At 42.3% G+C, this 14,275-nt stretch overlaps 1 protein-coding gene across 2 annotated transcripts in view; it reads left to right on the top strand.

Moving 5' to 3' along the window:
- Window positions 1–5,211: 5,211 nt before the first annotated feature.
- The window catches only part of LOC131691160 (acid sphingomyelinase-like phosphodiesterase 3b), a 331,188-nt gene continuing 322,124 nt past the window's right edge, over window positions 5,212–14,275 (top strand). The window contains exon 1 of one of the 2 annotated variants that reach the window (XM_058977361.1): window positions 5,212–5,513. The gene's annotated coding sequence lies outside the window, so the exon portion shown is untranslated. Of the gene's footprint in view, window positions 5,927–14,275 lie in introns of both variants that reach the window. The other variant, XM_058977360.1, reaches the window with a different exon arrangement.

Raw genomic sequence — 14,275 nt, 5'->3', positions numbered from 1 at the left:
AGCTGGATGAACTTCGTGGACGGTATCCATGCGGACTCCTAAACCACGGATCTGTTGAGACGAGTCAACGCGCTCAGTGGCAAATGCCGATAAAATGGCTACTCTATGGGGGGCAACAACACCGTCCTTACTGACCCCGAGGAAATCGCGGACAAGATACGCTGCCACTTCAAATCATTTTCCTCCGACGAAGCCGCTTAGCCAGAAGCAGATTCGAAGCTTCTGCTACCTTCATGCCAGACTCCACAACCGCCTACACCACACCATTTACCGGAGCTATGGTTGCCGCTGCTGACAGCGAAGGTTACCCGATACTTGGGCATCTTCCCTCGGAGGTAAAAGAGCCATCCTAGAATATTTCAACACTTTCTGGGAAGCCGGGTTCTTCCCAGAGGAATGGAATTTGAGTCCATATAGTTCTCATCTCCAAAAAAATGTCAGGGTACCCGTGCCACGAACGACTTCAGGCCAGCCACACTGCTACCATGCACCGCTAAGACACTGTAGAGGATGGTAAGCCGGCGATTGGCCACGAGGGTGGAAGACGAGACACGACTCGACCCAGGCCCATTCGCCTTCGGAAGGGATTCGACAACGGAGCCCACCTAGGGTCTCTCGGTGAAGTACTAAACAGAGCAAGTTCAGAAGGCCTTCATGCCGATGTTTTCATACTCAAAGTTGTGAAAGCGCACAACACAGTCTAGCGCGAAAGCGTCTTTCAACAACTCCAACGATGGCGTATACAAGGGAACTTAGGCGTCTTCATCCAAAACTTCCTATCCAACCGCCGCTTCCGGGTATGCATTGGTGGGACACTATCCGACGAATTCCGTGAGACCAACTGGCTGTTAGCCGCTTCTTAGTGAGGATGAATTCGCTCTTCGCTGCGCTGCACGGGGGTGTCTACGTCTTCGTACACGTAAACGACATTATCTTGGTAGCCTTGGGAGGGCGATCCTGTGCACCAAAATATCTCTTCAGGCCGTTGTCAACGCAGTCCACCGGAGTGCGATTAAAATGGCACATATCGCTCAGTCAACGTTCGCCCAATTCACCTCAACGGTACAGTGGTTCCGTTCCGAAAGGAATCACTCATCCCCGGGACCCCCTCTCGACCGGAAACTAACAATGATACCACACGATCCCTTATCCACAGCAGAATCTTCTACGTGATCGAGCTCACTTGCCGGAACATAGACGGCCTTTTCGACATCTTCGGAGCGGTGCGGCTAGCCTCCGGGCTACTACCGAGTACCCCGGCCGAAGTTTCTTGTGTCGAGGCCGGAGTACTACCCTGCCGCTGGAAATAGCTAGGGTGGTCTTTAGATGGGCACTAAGTTTCTTGGAGAAAACTTTGGACGACGAATGATCCCTTCTTTCCACTACTATTAACCTGCACCAGGAGTTCACTAGCAACGACCTCCCACCCAATACCCACTTGTCTACACCGGGTGAGACCGGGGACCTGGTTCGACCCCGAACCTAACCCCGACGACAGCTTTGCTCGCACGATAAAAGTCAATGGCCACCTCAGCAGCATTCTGGTCAAATACAGACAGCTGGTTCAACGAAGATACTCACATCACATCTTCATCGACGACTCCAAAACGGATGATGGTTTAGGAGCGGGGATCAGCGACTTGGGGAGCGGGCTCTCCTTTCGCCTACTTCCCACCTGCTCAATTTTCTTGACGGAAGCAGTCGTCATTGTAGTGGCAATGGCCAAAAGACACACCTACACACCAACGGTCATATTCACGCACTCGCTCTCGGTCCATTCGTTCAGATCATCGAGGGACTCCGAAACCATCTGGTCCCATCTGCTGGGTTCCGGTCCACAACGGCATTAAGGTTAACATAGACGAAGATCGATTAGCCCTCACCGGGCACGGTTCCCAGATGAGACCCTAACCATTGACATCAGGGAGCTCAACGCCAGCTTGGATATATCCGCCACTGATCTTTTCACCACACCTAAAAAAATCAAGGTCTCGACCGACACCGTGCCCAGCGAGCCCGTTCCAGAATGTGCCTCTTGCAACACCCGGCTAAGTTACAGCGTCAGTACGACCTGACGGGACCGATGCCGGGCACCCTATCCAACGACCCGGTTCGGAAGGAGACACTTCAGCCACATTTTAACAATAACATGGACAAATTAACGATGGCCTTCTACCATACTTCCCGAAGCAGAGATGAGGCTTCCCGTGGCCCCTGAGCCTACTATCAACCTGATAGCACCGATGAAAACGAACGCGGGACCTCCACAACAGGGAGGTTTCCTGCAACCCACGGCGCCTACCAAATACGGACTATCACCGATGAAACCTACGCTGCCCCTCTGCCATACTCTCTGGAGATGTGGGGAGGCTTCCCGCGGCCCATTACGCCATTTGTTTATCAGCCAATCTGCAACAAACAGTCTTCTTTCTACTTCTGCCCAAGTCAGACGTACAATCGAACCAAGTGAACAACAACTAGCAACCTCTCGATCTAGTGTGCATTGTCTCGAGAACAAAGGAAACTTTTAATTTATTCTTACCATCATGAGTAAAGTTGACGAAAAATCTCTGCTCCGACCCTACACAGCGGTCGTTGACTTTAAATTCTGTTCAATAAGATTGAGTTTTCGTGAAGTGGAATACCTGCTGAACGTGAAGATGCAGCTAAAGGAGGTTATGTATCTACAGTATCATTATCTTCGCAATGTAGTGCTCATATCATTCAACACGTTAGCACAAGCCGAACGTTTCGTTTTGCAGAACAACTTGAAGCACGTGGCTCAAAGTGATAAAGTTGGAATTAAGATTCCCGTGTATATAGAAAAAGACCATGTAGATGTAAAATTACATGACCTATCACGTATCGCAACAAAAAGTTGCGGGCACGAGATCCAACGGACAAACAATAATATTTGTTTTTATTTTTTACATATTGTACACACATAAAAGATCCACGGCTCCGTTAAGCTACCGCTATGAGCCGTGCGAAATAAACGAAATATATAAAAAAAACCTGCAACAAGGCACCATCTGCCTGGACACCGCGGCCAAACCCACGAAACCAAATTCCGCGAGCGTTCTTGGACCGACTAGTTCTGCTTATCGTAATGATATAGAGCTACTACCTTCTTGTAAGTCGACAGTCCGGCTCGTTTTTTAGATCGCAGCACGGTTGTGGACGACACTACCAGAGTGCTGGCGATGTCTCGGATGGAGATGTTTGGGGTTCCGCTTCAAACAACTAACCACTCTATTCGTCATTTTCACGGTCACCTGCTATCGTTTACCGTCCGGTCCTGTCTTCTCGACAAAGCGGGTGACGTTGGGGACAGTTGATTTGGCCACCATCAACAACAACAGCTCGGATTTTCGCGATGCACGAGCAAAATTTAGCTCCGTCGCTCCTATTGCTTCGATGCCATTCTCACAACTGAAAAGCAAATGTCCCTTCCCCTATTTTACCTAATCCACTGAGATATTAACAGCTTTGCAAATTGGTAAATAATGATACAACTGCATTAAGTCTTTACACGAATCGTACCATTATTTACCGCGAAGCACCACGGAACCGACGGTACGTCTTTTTCCCCACGTATTTAAACTTCACCGGCAACAAACGACCGAATCATATGCAAATTACCGCGCATTACGACGCGGATTTGTTCCAGTTTTCGCACCTTAAAGTAAACGGTTCTTCCGGTATCCCGTGTAGACATTGAATTTAAATGCCGCATTCGGTGCGGACCCGTGCTGTTCTTCGTACGATTTAGCACCCGCTGCTTCCGATGTTTTTTTTTTCTTTTTTTCACATTTTCTTGTTGTTGTTTGTTAGTTGGTTGGGGCTGGGTGGTTTGTTTCATTTTCCATTCGTACATCCTCACAAGCTCGAACACACCCTCGACGACTGGCGGCGGCATCATCAAAGGCGACGACAGGACCCCGAAACGACGCACGGACCATCAGGCGCGGAAGTATTTGAATAATTTATTACACACGATTCTTCGGCAGATTTTTCCGGTGACGTTCGTCGCCGTGATGCAATCACAATGATAATAATAATAATAATAATAATAGTAATAACAGCGCCGCTGACAAAAGAATAACGTGAATTTGTATGGCCTACTGGGATCGCTTGATGAGGATGGGGGTTTAAAATTGATAATGGGTTGTGTCATTTAAGGTTCTGAGCAAGTATTGCCGTGATTATCATCTTATCTTATTTTCACGTTGGTTCTTCTGTGAAGCTGAGGAAGTTGAAAGCTGTAATTAGTGCAGTGGATACGTTTTTGCTAAGGTAAGCTGGAGTAGTTAATTGAAGCGTTTAGTTTACAGCTACAGAGCGTCGTAGTGCGAATGTTTCGAATTCTTTCAAGACAGTTAAGTCGCTTTTTTCACGCTCTAGTTTTATACGGTAATTTTATTTTTCTCGTTTCATTGGTCCTCAAGCCAACGAAAAAAAAAATCCGGGGCGGCAAAAAACAACTTGAGTGTATATCCTGGAGTCCCGGTACGCCACACAAAATAAAATGTTGTTCGTGCAAAGCAGACACGTTCGTCGCTTTACTTAAAAAAAATAAAAAAAAAACATCGAATATCGCGAGTCTCATCCGCCCTTTTGCTGGCAAGAAAAATAAAACCGTATGAGCTGCCATGCGAGACACGTTATATTAAAGTTTCACCGGAATTAGGTTGACGATACCCACCCGTTCCTTCGTCTACGAACCCTCGTTACTCTGCGTTCGTGTTCCACTTCGTTCGCTTTGCTGTGCTCTGCAGGGATAAATGGAACCAGCGGAAGTCTCGAACGACCAAACAAACACACGCCCGAACAGAGTCCAAGCTGCGTTCCTCTACGACAGCCACCTGAATCTAGGTTATGGTTGAAAATTGGCCTAGCTATAGGAAGCTTTTACCAATCGGAATGCACCCGCTTACTGAGTTCCCGCATGAGTGAAAGCTTTCCCGACCGACACCGGCTCAGGACTCTGGGGGCCGGAAGCAACTTTTGACAGTCGCTCGGGCCCTTCCAGCGGACATGCGCACCCCGGTCGCCTATAATCCGAACACTGGCAAATGGTTTCAAGTTGCACGAATCCATCCCACGATGTGTGTGTTTGTGTGGGAAAAAGAAACCGAGAAAAGCCAAACTCTCGTTATCCGGTCTGGCGAGGTAGTTTCAGGCACGACTTTCGGCTACCGCTACTGAATTGATCAGTTTAATGTGATACCATCGGCCCGTTCGGATGTGTTTTTCGCGGTGTCCTCGCGTTGCGGTTTTCCCCCTAAAGGCGGTGGTCCCGTCAGTGTGTGCATCAGCTGTGTGTATTAAGCAAAGCTTGAAAATCTGGTTCTCACTGGTCGCGAGAAAGCCTACGCACATATTGGATGTTTGCTCGGTAACCTCAGACCACACGTCTGGGTCTATAGATTAGTACCGTTTGAAGTATTGCCGTAGGCTTGGAGTGAAAGTCGACCAAATCTCAGCGTAAGACGTGACGGAACGCCCATAAGGTGGTTGGTTTTTTTTGCTACCCTGAAACGGTGCACGGATCACATAAGGATAGGATGCCTTGAGTTGAAAAACGGAAAATTGTGCGTGAGTGTGTATGTGTGTGCGTGTTGGCAATTTGCATTAAACACATTTTTGATCAGCGAAAGTGCGGCCTGCTGCGATGCTGGCGGATGAAAGGTGTCAGTAAAGAAGATAAAAATATGAGTTTCGAGTTGGGAACTCGTTGGGAAGCGTGATTTTGTGTGTGAGTTCGAGAGTGAAAAATCTTGCGTTCGCGGTGGAAGCTCTGCATGTGACTAAAAAGATCAAAAGCGAGAAACAGCTAGGATATTAAAAGACAGGAGAAAGCAAAAAAAAAAAAGAACCGTATCCCGGCAGCAAAGTTACTCGAAACCGACTCAAGGATAGCACGGTATTTATTAACTTATTTTTTATACGCTTCGTTTTGCATGCCGTTAAGAACTGTCATCGAATTATGATGGTTTCCCAAGCGAGCTTTTTCTCAACAATTTACAAGTTGGTGTTTTTGGTTGGTTAAAGTCAGCACGTTACTGCTCGGCTGTCGTGTACTCCACCCATTTGGTTGAGGGAACGGGTAATGCTGAACTTTTCCATTATTAGGTGGCAGTGTCTCGAAGTTTTATGCGTTTCCAATAAAGCTCCGGGCGGTACTATGTGGAATGTAGCGCTGGTAATGGAAGCCCTTTGAAGATGCAAGTTTCCTTGCCGCAACGGAACTATTTCCATTGAGAGCAGAGAGAGAGGGAGAGAAAGAGGAAACTAATTAATGGATTGAATCCGGAAGGGGTTCACAACGTGAACTTTACTTCATTGAAGTTTCTGATAAAGTTTCTCTTTGGAGAACCGGTGGCCTGAATTTGACACAACTAAAATGATGCAAATGCAATCGATAATTTCAATTTTGAATTACTTTTAACACTGTCGGATACATAAACTTGACATTTCAATTTTATTCCATTGATCAAAACTTGGATGATAATTATGGTTTGACTTGCATTGATTTATTATTCTAAGTTTTAAAATTAATCGAAACAAATTAAATGGATTCTTTGGAGGTCTAACTGTAATCATGTAAAGTCCTGCTCCGTCACACTGTGAATGGTGTGATGATACAGACAAGTAGTAACCTAGTCTGATGGTTTAACTGTCGTGTAAGTCACACCCGTACGCAATTCACTGTTAAAAAGGCGCATAGAATATTTCTTAGCACCCCATGTAGAATCAATCCTATTAGCAGTGAATAGCATATAGGTATAGCTCACGCGATAAAATAAGTTTATTGACTCAAAGAAAATACATTCTTCTGATTCTACAGATGGAGTCTGCTTTAGGCACAGAGCGAAACTAATTAATCGGCATAATAGAAAACAATCCAGCCTACTCGGACCACCTAATACTGTCTTCTCAGTATACCGGCCTTTACACGAAAAAAAAATGTTCCAAAAATCATGAATAAAGTGCCATGAATTCTCGATTGTTCGAGTTTTTATGTTACAAAAACAGGGCCATGAACAAATATCATTTGTTTTATAATTATGTAAAATTGCCCTTTAGTAACGTCCGCATAACGCTTTTATGAGCGAAGATATTTGTATTTGTTTAGTGACTTTCAGTCACATTTTCCGCCATGAACTAGTTCACAACTTTAGGAACATTATTCATAAAACCGTAGATTGACTCGTGATTTTATTCATAGATTTATGAACATTATTCACAATCTGACCATACATAACCTAGTTCATGAATTATTGCATCTTGATCGTGATCTGGTTTTCGTAATTATGAATAAGTTCACAAAATTAAAACATATTTTCTCGTGAACTATTTCACGAAACTTGGAATTTTTTTCATGAATCCTTTCAATCTTTGTAAACTTTATCATGACTCCTAATATATTATTCACGATTTAATATTAGTGCGTGTGTAATAGTTCACAAAACCTTATTCGTATATCCGTGAACTGGTTCAGAAATCCTTGTACAATACCATACAATGACCATTCGTGTTCGTGATTAGTTCGCAAAACCATGGATCAGTGAACTACTTTTAGTACATGATTCACGATGGGTGTATCCCATTAGGCATAAATACGTTAGGCATAATGGATGTTACGCATAATATACGTTAGGCATAATGGACTATTGGCATAATGAACTTTGGGCATAAATTATCGTTTCAAGAAAATTATTTTTTGGCGGTGATAGCCTAGAACGATAAGAGCGTAAATGTTTGAACATTTTGGATGTGGTAGAATTATTCTGGAAGCTGATCAAACTCGATCAACATTTTATTCTACTGTATATACTTGAATAAATCTGAACACAAATAAAAGAAGCAGAGCGAATGTGTGGTATGCGGAAACACAACTTGCGTTAATTTCTTTTTGTACAACCTTTAAATTTCAAATGACCGAAGTAACAATTTTCTTTAGACTGATATGAACACTGAAGAAGACTACAAGTAATATTTGGAATACTAGTATGTGATTGATAGTGAAAAAGAATTGTTTATCATTATTATTAACACAGTGGAATTAAACAGAAGACTGTCTGTCTTAAGAATTGTGACATTCCGCCAAGTAGCTCAAAATTTTTTGAATTTTATTAAAAAAAATCGTAATTTAACTTGTTTTTTTCTATCTTCTAACGAACTGTCTTTCGCAAATACAGTTTTCAGAAAACCCTCTAAAAAAATCACAAATCTTGCTCATTTTATCGCCACAACTTTATATGTAACCCCTTAAGTTATAGATAACGCACATCAACTTTGATTAGCTCTTACAAACATGTATGGTGCATATATACATGTCAAAAAAGAAAATATGTGTTTTTGAAGAGCAGCTCATGAAAGAAAGAATGATGCATTTTATTATTTATTTATCTGTCTATGGCTGATGCTGTCCATAAAAGTGCAAGTTTCCATAGGCTCCAAAACTTAATGTTTGTTCATTATTTGGGTTTTTATTTTAAATATTTGGATGCAACTGTATTGGTTATATGCTTGAAATGTGCTTGTACTTAACTATTGACCTAAATCAAGGGATACTTTCTTCATCTCGTCCACGGAAAAATAGAAAAAAACACTGTTTCAAGGGATAAATATGTCGCATGGTATTTTTCATTTTGGAGTCTCTCGTTAAACCCGAAAAAATAAGTGTAGGATTGATATCACTATAATGACGAAAGCCTTGCGATTACTTTTATATTTTTGTGAATTATGCCTATTATGCCTAACGTACATTATACCAATCGTCCATTATGCCTAACGTATATTATGCCAATTGTCAATTATGCCTAACGTCCATTATGCTTAACGTGTACTTATGCCAAACGTCGCGCACCCATTCACGATCTATCATGCGTGAACTATTTCCCAAAATTTGAAATATTATTTGTAGAATCAAGTTTGTTTCATGGACTTTTATATCTGAAATATCAGAGCCCCAGTTAAAAAGGATTTTTGGTGATAGGATAGGATTAAAATATATATATTTCAATGATTAAATCAACTAAAGGAAACTGCCCAGAATTTTTTTCTGTTGAACAAAATTGTCCACAAATCGAATGGAAATCACTTAACACTGATTACTAATATCCTCTAATGAAAGACTGTCAATTACTGAAAACATAAAATCGAAACAATAATCCCTTATTGACTTATAGACTCAATTAGTTACAACATTTTAGTTGCTCTCCGTGACAGCCTACTGCTGTCTGTTTACTGTGTCGTCACGTCATTTCCAAACTTACATAGACATTAAATGGAAACATTAAGTTTATTATGATTAATTGACTAACATGTGGTTTAGCATCGATTGACATCCGATGGAAAGTAAGGGTAAAATCACGACGGTTAGTCCTACCGCTACTGTGTACGTTTCGGTTTGTCAACAAAATTAGTAATATACGAGCATATGTAATTCGTAGATTGATGAACACCTCAGGAAAACCACTGTTTTACTACTTTTGGGCTTGAGTACTTTTTCACGGTTTTCTTTGCTTATTGTTTCGATTTGCCGGATTAACAGTGTTTTAATACGGAACGCATTCCCGCATAAAATGAAATTGAGTGTCAATAGAAATACTATTGCATTAAAATTACGCTAAAACAAAAACTGTCTTCTCGGCTATATTGTCATCAGCTAATTGAAATGTTTTCGTCTAGCACGTGTGAGTGAGATGCCTGATGTTTATACTAAGCGTTCAGTACTCTAATCAATCACAGAAACTGAATTTGCGTATGATTTAAATCACTTTCTTCTGGCCAATGTCTAGCATAAAATCTGAGTTTTGTTAGGTGCAATCACTAATGATAAATACTCAGTTTTTGTGCTCGATTTTCTATATAATTTCAATTTTTTAAAATAGTTTATTAGATTCGGTTCAATGCATTAGCTAAATGAAGCCTTGGGTCTTTAATATTTTTTGCCTTTCTCAATAGAAAGGTATTGCAATTGCTCTGAAAACCGACTTTTTAACGGAGGCCCGGAGGGCCGAGTGACATATACCATTCGATTCAGTTCGTCGAGTTCGGCAAATGTCGGTGTGTGTGTATGTATGTGTGTGTGTGTGTATGCGTGTGTGTATGTGCGTCTGTGTGTGTGTACGCGATCACAATCTCACTCACTTTTCTCAGAGATGGCTGAACCGATTTTGACAAACTTAGTCTCAACTGAAAGGTGCAACGTTCCCATAGGCTGCTATTGAATTTCTAATGGATCCGACTTCCGGTTCCGGAATTACAGGGTGATGAGTACGAACACGCAGAAAATGTCGATTTTAATAAATTCTGCAATGAATGTATAAAGGTGAAAATTTTTCCAAAATATGACCACAACTGCTTCGATTTGTAGTATTAGGTCACTAACATCCATTCAAAGTCTATTTGGCCACATTGGCCACCATCATCGGTTCCGGAAGCCCCGGCGGAAGTATCTAAATTCAGAATAACAGTCACATCGGTTTCTCGGAGATGGCTAGACCGATTCGACTAAACTTGGCCTCAAATGAAAAGTATTGCGTCCCCGTAAATGGCTATTTAATTTCATCCCGATCCGACTTCCGGTTCCGGAGTTACAGGTTGTGGCGTGCGATCACATAGCAAATTGTGATTCAAACCGATACTCCGATGAAAGCAAAAAAGGTAAAAATTTCGCTAAAATGTCTCTCAAACAACTTAAATTTGCTGTTCTAGGTCACCGACGGCCAACCAAACTTTCGTTGACTACATTGACCGCCATAGACGGTTCCGGAAGTGCCTGGGAAAAGCGGCCATCTTTCAAAATTTACGAACTCACATCAGTTTCCCGGAAATGGTTGGGCCGATTTTCACAAACTTAGTCCCAAATGATAGCTATAATATCCCCACAGATGTTTATAAAATTTCGTACGGATCGCTTATATGGTTCCGGAAATATAGACTAAATCGTCTGGTCACATATGAAATTCCCATATAAGCCGGAACCCAAATTTTTTTTCAAAGGGGGACCCCATGAAATTTCAGATATCTAATTCGTATTTTTGATGCCAAACATCTTTAAAATGCATGAAACGTCGAGATTTTATGTTATCCCGAAATTTTTTTTTACAAAAATCGACTTTTTGGGACTTTGCCGATTTCGCACCTTTTTTCAGTTCAATATTACCGTGGCTGTTTTTTCTTTTTCAAAATTTTAGAACTCGAATAATGATTTATTTTCCTGTATATAGTTGTCATGTGATGTATAATAACAAAATGCATGCATAAAAGCTCTTAATGAATATAAACAACGCACACATTCTCGTGATTCATGATTGAGAAAGGCACAATTGCACCGCTAGGTGGATTAAAATAGGTTTTTTGCAAATTTGATTATTGTCTATTCAATAATGTAAAATAATCGACTTTTCCATATGAAATCCAATACAAACTTGGAACGCAATGCGCAAACCCGGGCAGTAACCAACCGCTCTCAATTTTTTTACTGGCATTTGGGACCACAAAGGGAACTCAAATAGTGCTGTGCTGGAAAATGGCATATGTCGAGCCATTCTAGTGTACAGTCGAGTATATTCGATACTCCATTCACCACGATTGTTTTCTCGCTGTTAAGGGATGCTCCAAGCCATGGGTTACGATTGAGAAGGACCAAGAATACGAACCGGCAATGGAAGAGTGGAGTCAACGATTCGGGAGTATATTTTAAAATTTTAGGCGAGAAGAGGTTTTATTTTCAAATGTGCTACTCAAGGCTTGGAAGTAAAACGTCGAAGAAAACTTGTTCGTCTGCTCTCTTATTTCACTGCTGGATAATACCGGAGCTAGTACCATACTTCGTAGCAAAGTCCATCGTTCTCTCTAACACACTACATATTTCAAAAGGAGAGGTATTCTGACAGAGAGCAGGAATTCGTACTCTTGGTCGGGATTTCATGCGAATCGTTTTTGCACGAAATAGAACCGATGAAGTGCCGTGGGATTAGAATCTTCAACCAGATAGGCTGGCGTGGCAGGCGCACCGCATATGGCCCCTGAACGGTTTCATTGCGTTACCTTTCCTACAGGAATCAGACTATATTGGCTTAAATTCCCCGTATGTAGTCGGGGATTTGTGCCTTGCCGTGTGTTTTCATCATTTCCTGAGCGGAAGGAAAGGATAAGGAGGTGTGGGGAAGTAGAATTGGAAGGGTGGGAAAAATAACAGCACAAAACAAAAATAAACAACAGGTAAGTTAAACTCACAAGTAGTTCAACTTGCCTGCGAATAAGCCTAAAGCTCTTTACCAAATTGGATAAGAAACTTTAGTATGTCTCTGAGTTTCAGTCGTCCACGGCTGAAGACTCGAAATCCCGATTGCGCTACCGCTGGACAGTTGCATATCAGATGATATGAGGTTCCGTAGTCGGATTCACAAAGATCACATGAAAAAGACTCAGTGCGCTGAATATTTGCCATGTGATAATTGAGTTTGCAGTGGCCGGTTAAAGCCCTGGTCAGCATGCCGCAGTGGAGCTTCGAAAAATGGAGATTTTTCGAAATCACTGGGCACGGTTGCTCTAGAAACAGCTTTGTTTGGTGACACGTTTGTAGATTTCTCCAATAATTGCGGTGCTCGGACGAAGTCCAGAACCGTATTTTTCCCTTATCCAACCTGTCGAAATTGGCAGCGCGGGCTCAGGACCAACGAAGTCAATCGCTGAACCTGCCCTGGCCAATTCGTCAGCCCATTCATTTCCAGTAATACCGCAATGTTCGGGCACCCAGACAAGGTTAGTTGCTTAGTTCTTCGATTTGGGTTCGGCACGCGATCACTAGCTTGGACCGGGATTTGTCTGAGCTAAGGGCCTTGATTGCAGCCTGACTATCGGAGCAGAAGTTTATAATTCTGCCGGACAAACTCAGTTGAAGGGCCGATTGCACCCCGCACATAATCGCAAAGATTTCTGATTGGAATACAGTACAGTATCTACCTAGTGAGTGAGATTGTTCCAATTTCATTTCACGACAGTAGACACCAGCACCAGCACGTCCCTCAATCAGAGAACCGTCAGTGTAACATACCACTTGCGTTTGTTGTTGTCTTTCCATAAAGCCAGACAACCACTCCTCTCGAGAGGGAATCTTCACATGGAATGTCCTGTAAGGAAAACTACAAGTGAGTGTAATATCGCTGGGAGCAAGAATATCTTCACCCCATGTAACCATTTGTGACCACAGTCGTGTATGACGGGTAGCAAGATCAACATGATTACTGTTCCAAAGCCCAGTAACCTGCAGTCTGTATGCACATGATAGTACCTCTTGTTTGAGGTGTATGTGTAATGGTTTAATATTTAGAAGTGCCTCAAGAGCAGCAATCGGAGTCGTAGTGAAAGCACCAGTCAACGCCATAAGCGCCATTCTTTGCAGATGGTTTAGCTTTGACTGGACTGTCGTCACCTCTCCCCTCTGCCACCACACAACGCATCCGTATGACAGTCTATTGGACGTACAATTGTCGTGTAAATCCAATAGATGTATTTGGATTTGAAACCGCAAGCCATTCCGAAAGTTCGTCTGCACTGCCCGAAGGCCATGCACGCTTTCTTGACTCTGAACTCAATGTGGGCAGACCAATTCAGTTTGGAACCCAATATAACGCCAACGTATTTGACACACAGTAGCTCGGAATCAAATAACTGCAAGGGACGTACCCCGACTGTTATTCGCTTCATCGTGAAAAGAAGCATTGAAGTTTTGTGTTGGTTAAGTGCCAATTTAACTTGTCGATACCAGTGTTTGACAGCTCTTAATGTTTATTGCAATAAGTCAAAGATTGTTTCGATGAAATGTTAGTATTTAGTAATCGTCAGCAAACTCGTAGGTTGGAACTCCAAGCTCATTGAGTTTCTTCAACAAAGATGACAGAACACCACCCTGAGGACAACCGCAAATACTTAACTTCTTTTATTTCTGCCTGTATAAAGGACGTGCAAAGAATGCGGTTGCTAAGTATTGCGTTTATCGACTCCTAAGTACATACAAATACTCCATAGCCGCACGTCGCTTCCAGAATAGACTGGAAGGACGCTTTGTGAAAAGCACCCTCAATATCTAGGAATACACCCAAGCTAGATTGCTTGAGCGAGAAGACCTTTTCAATGTTGTAAACATTATCGTGAAGCAGAGTGATCATGGATTTCCCACACTGATATGCATGTAGCATTTTGTGCAGTGGATATTCAACTATACTAACATTCCTGGTGTGATGATCGATTATCC

This window comes from Topomyia yanbarensis, chromosome 3, assembly GCF_030247195.1.
Source record: "Topomyia yanbarensis strain Yona2022 chromosome 3, ASM3024719v1, whole genome shotgun sequence".
Classification (NCBI taxonomy): Eukaryota; Metazoa; Arthropoda; class Insecta; order Diptera; family Culicidae; genus Topomyia; species Topomyia yanbarensis.
Note: the sequence above shows the minus strand (reverse complement) of the source record. Positions and strands in the feature narration are given on the sequence as shown.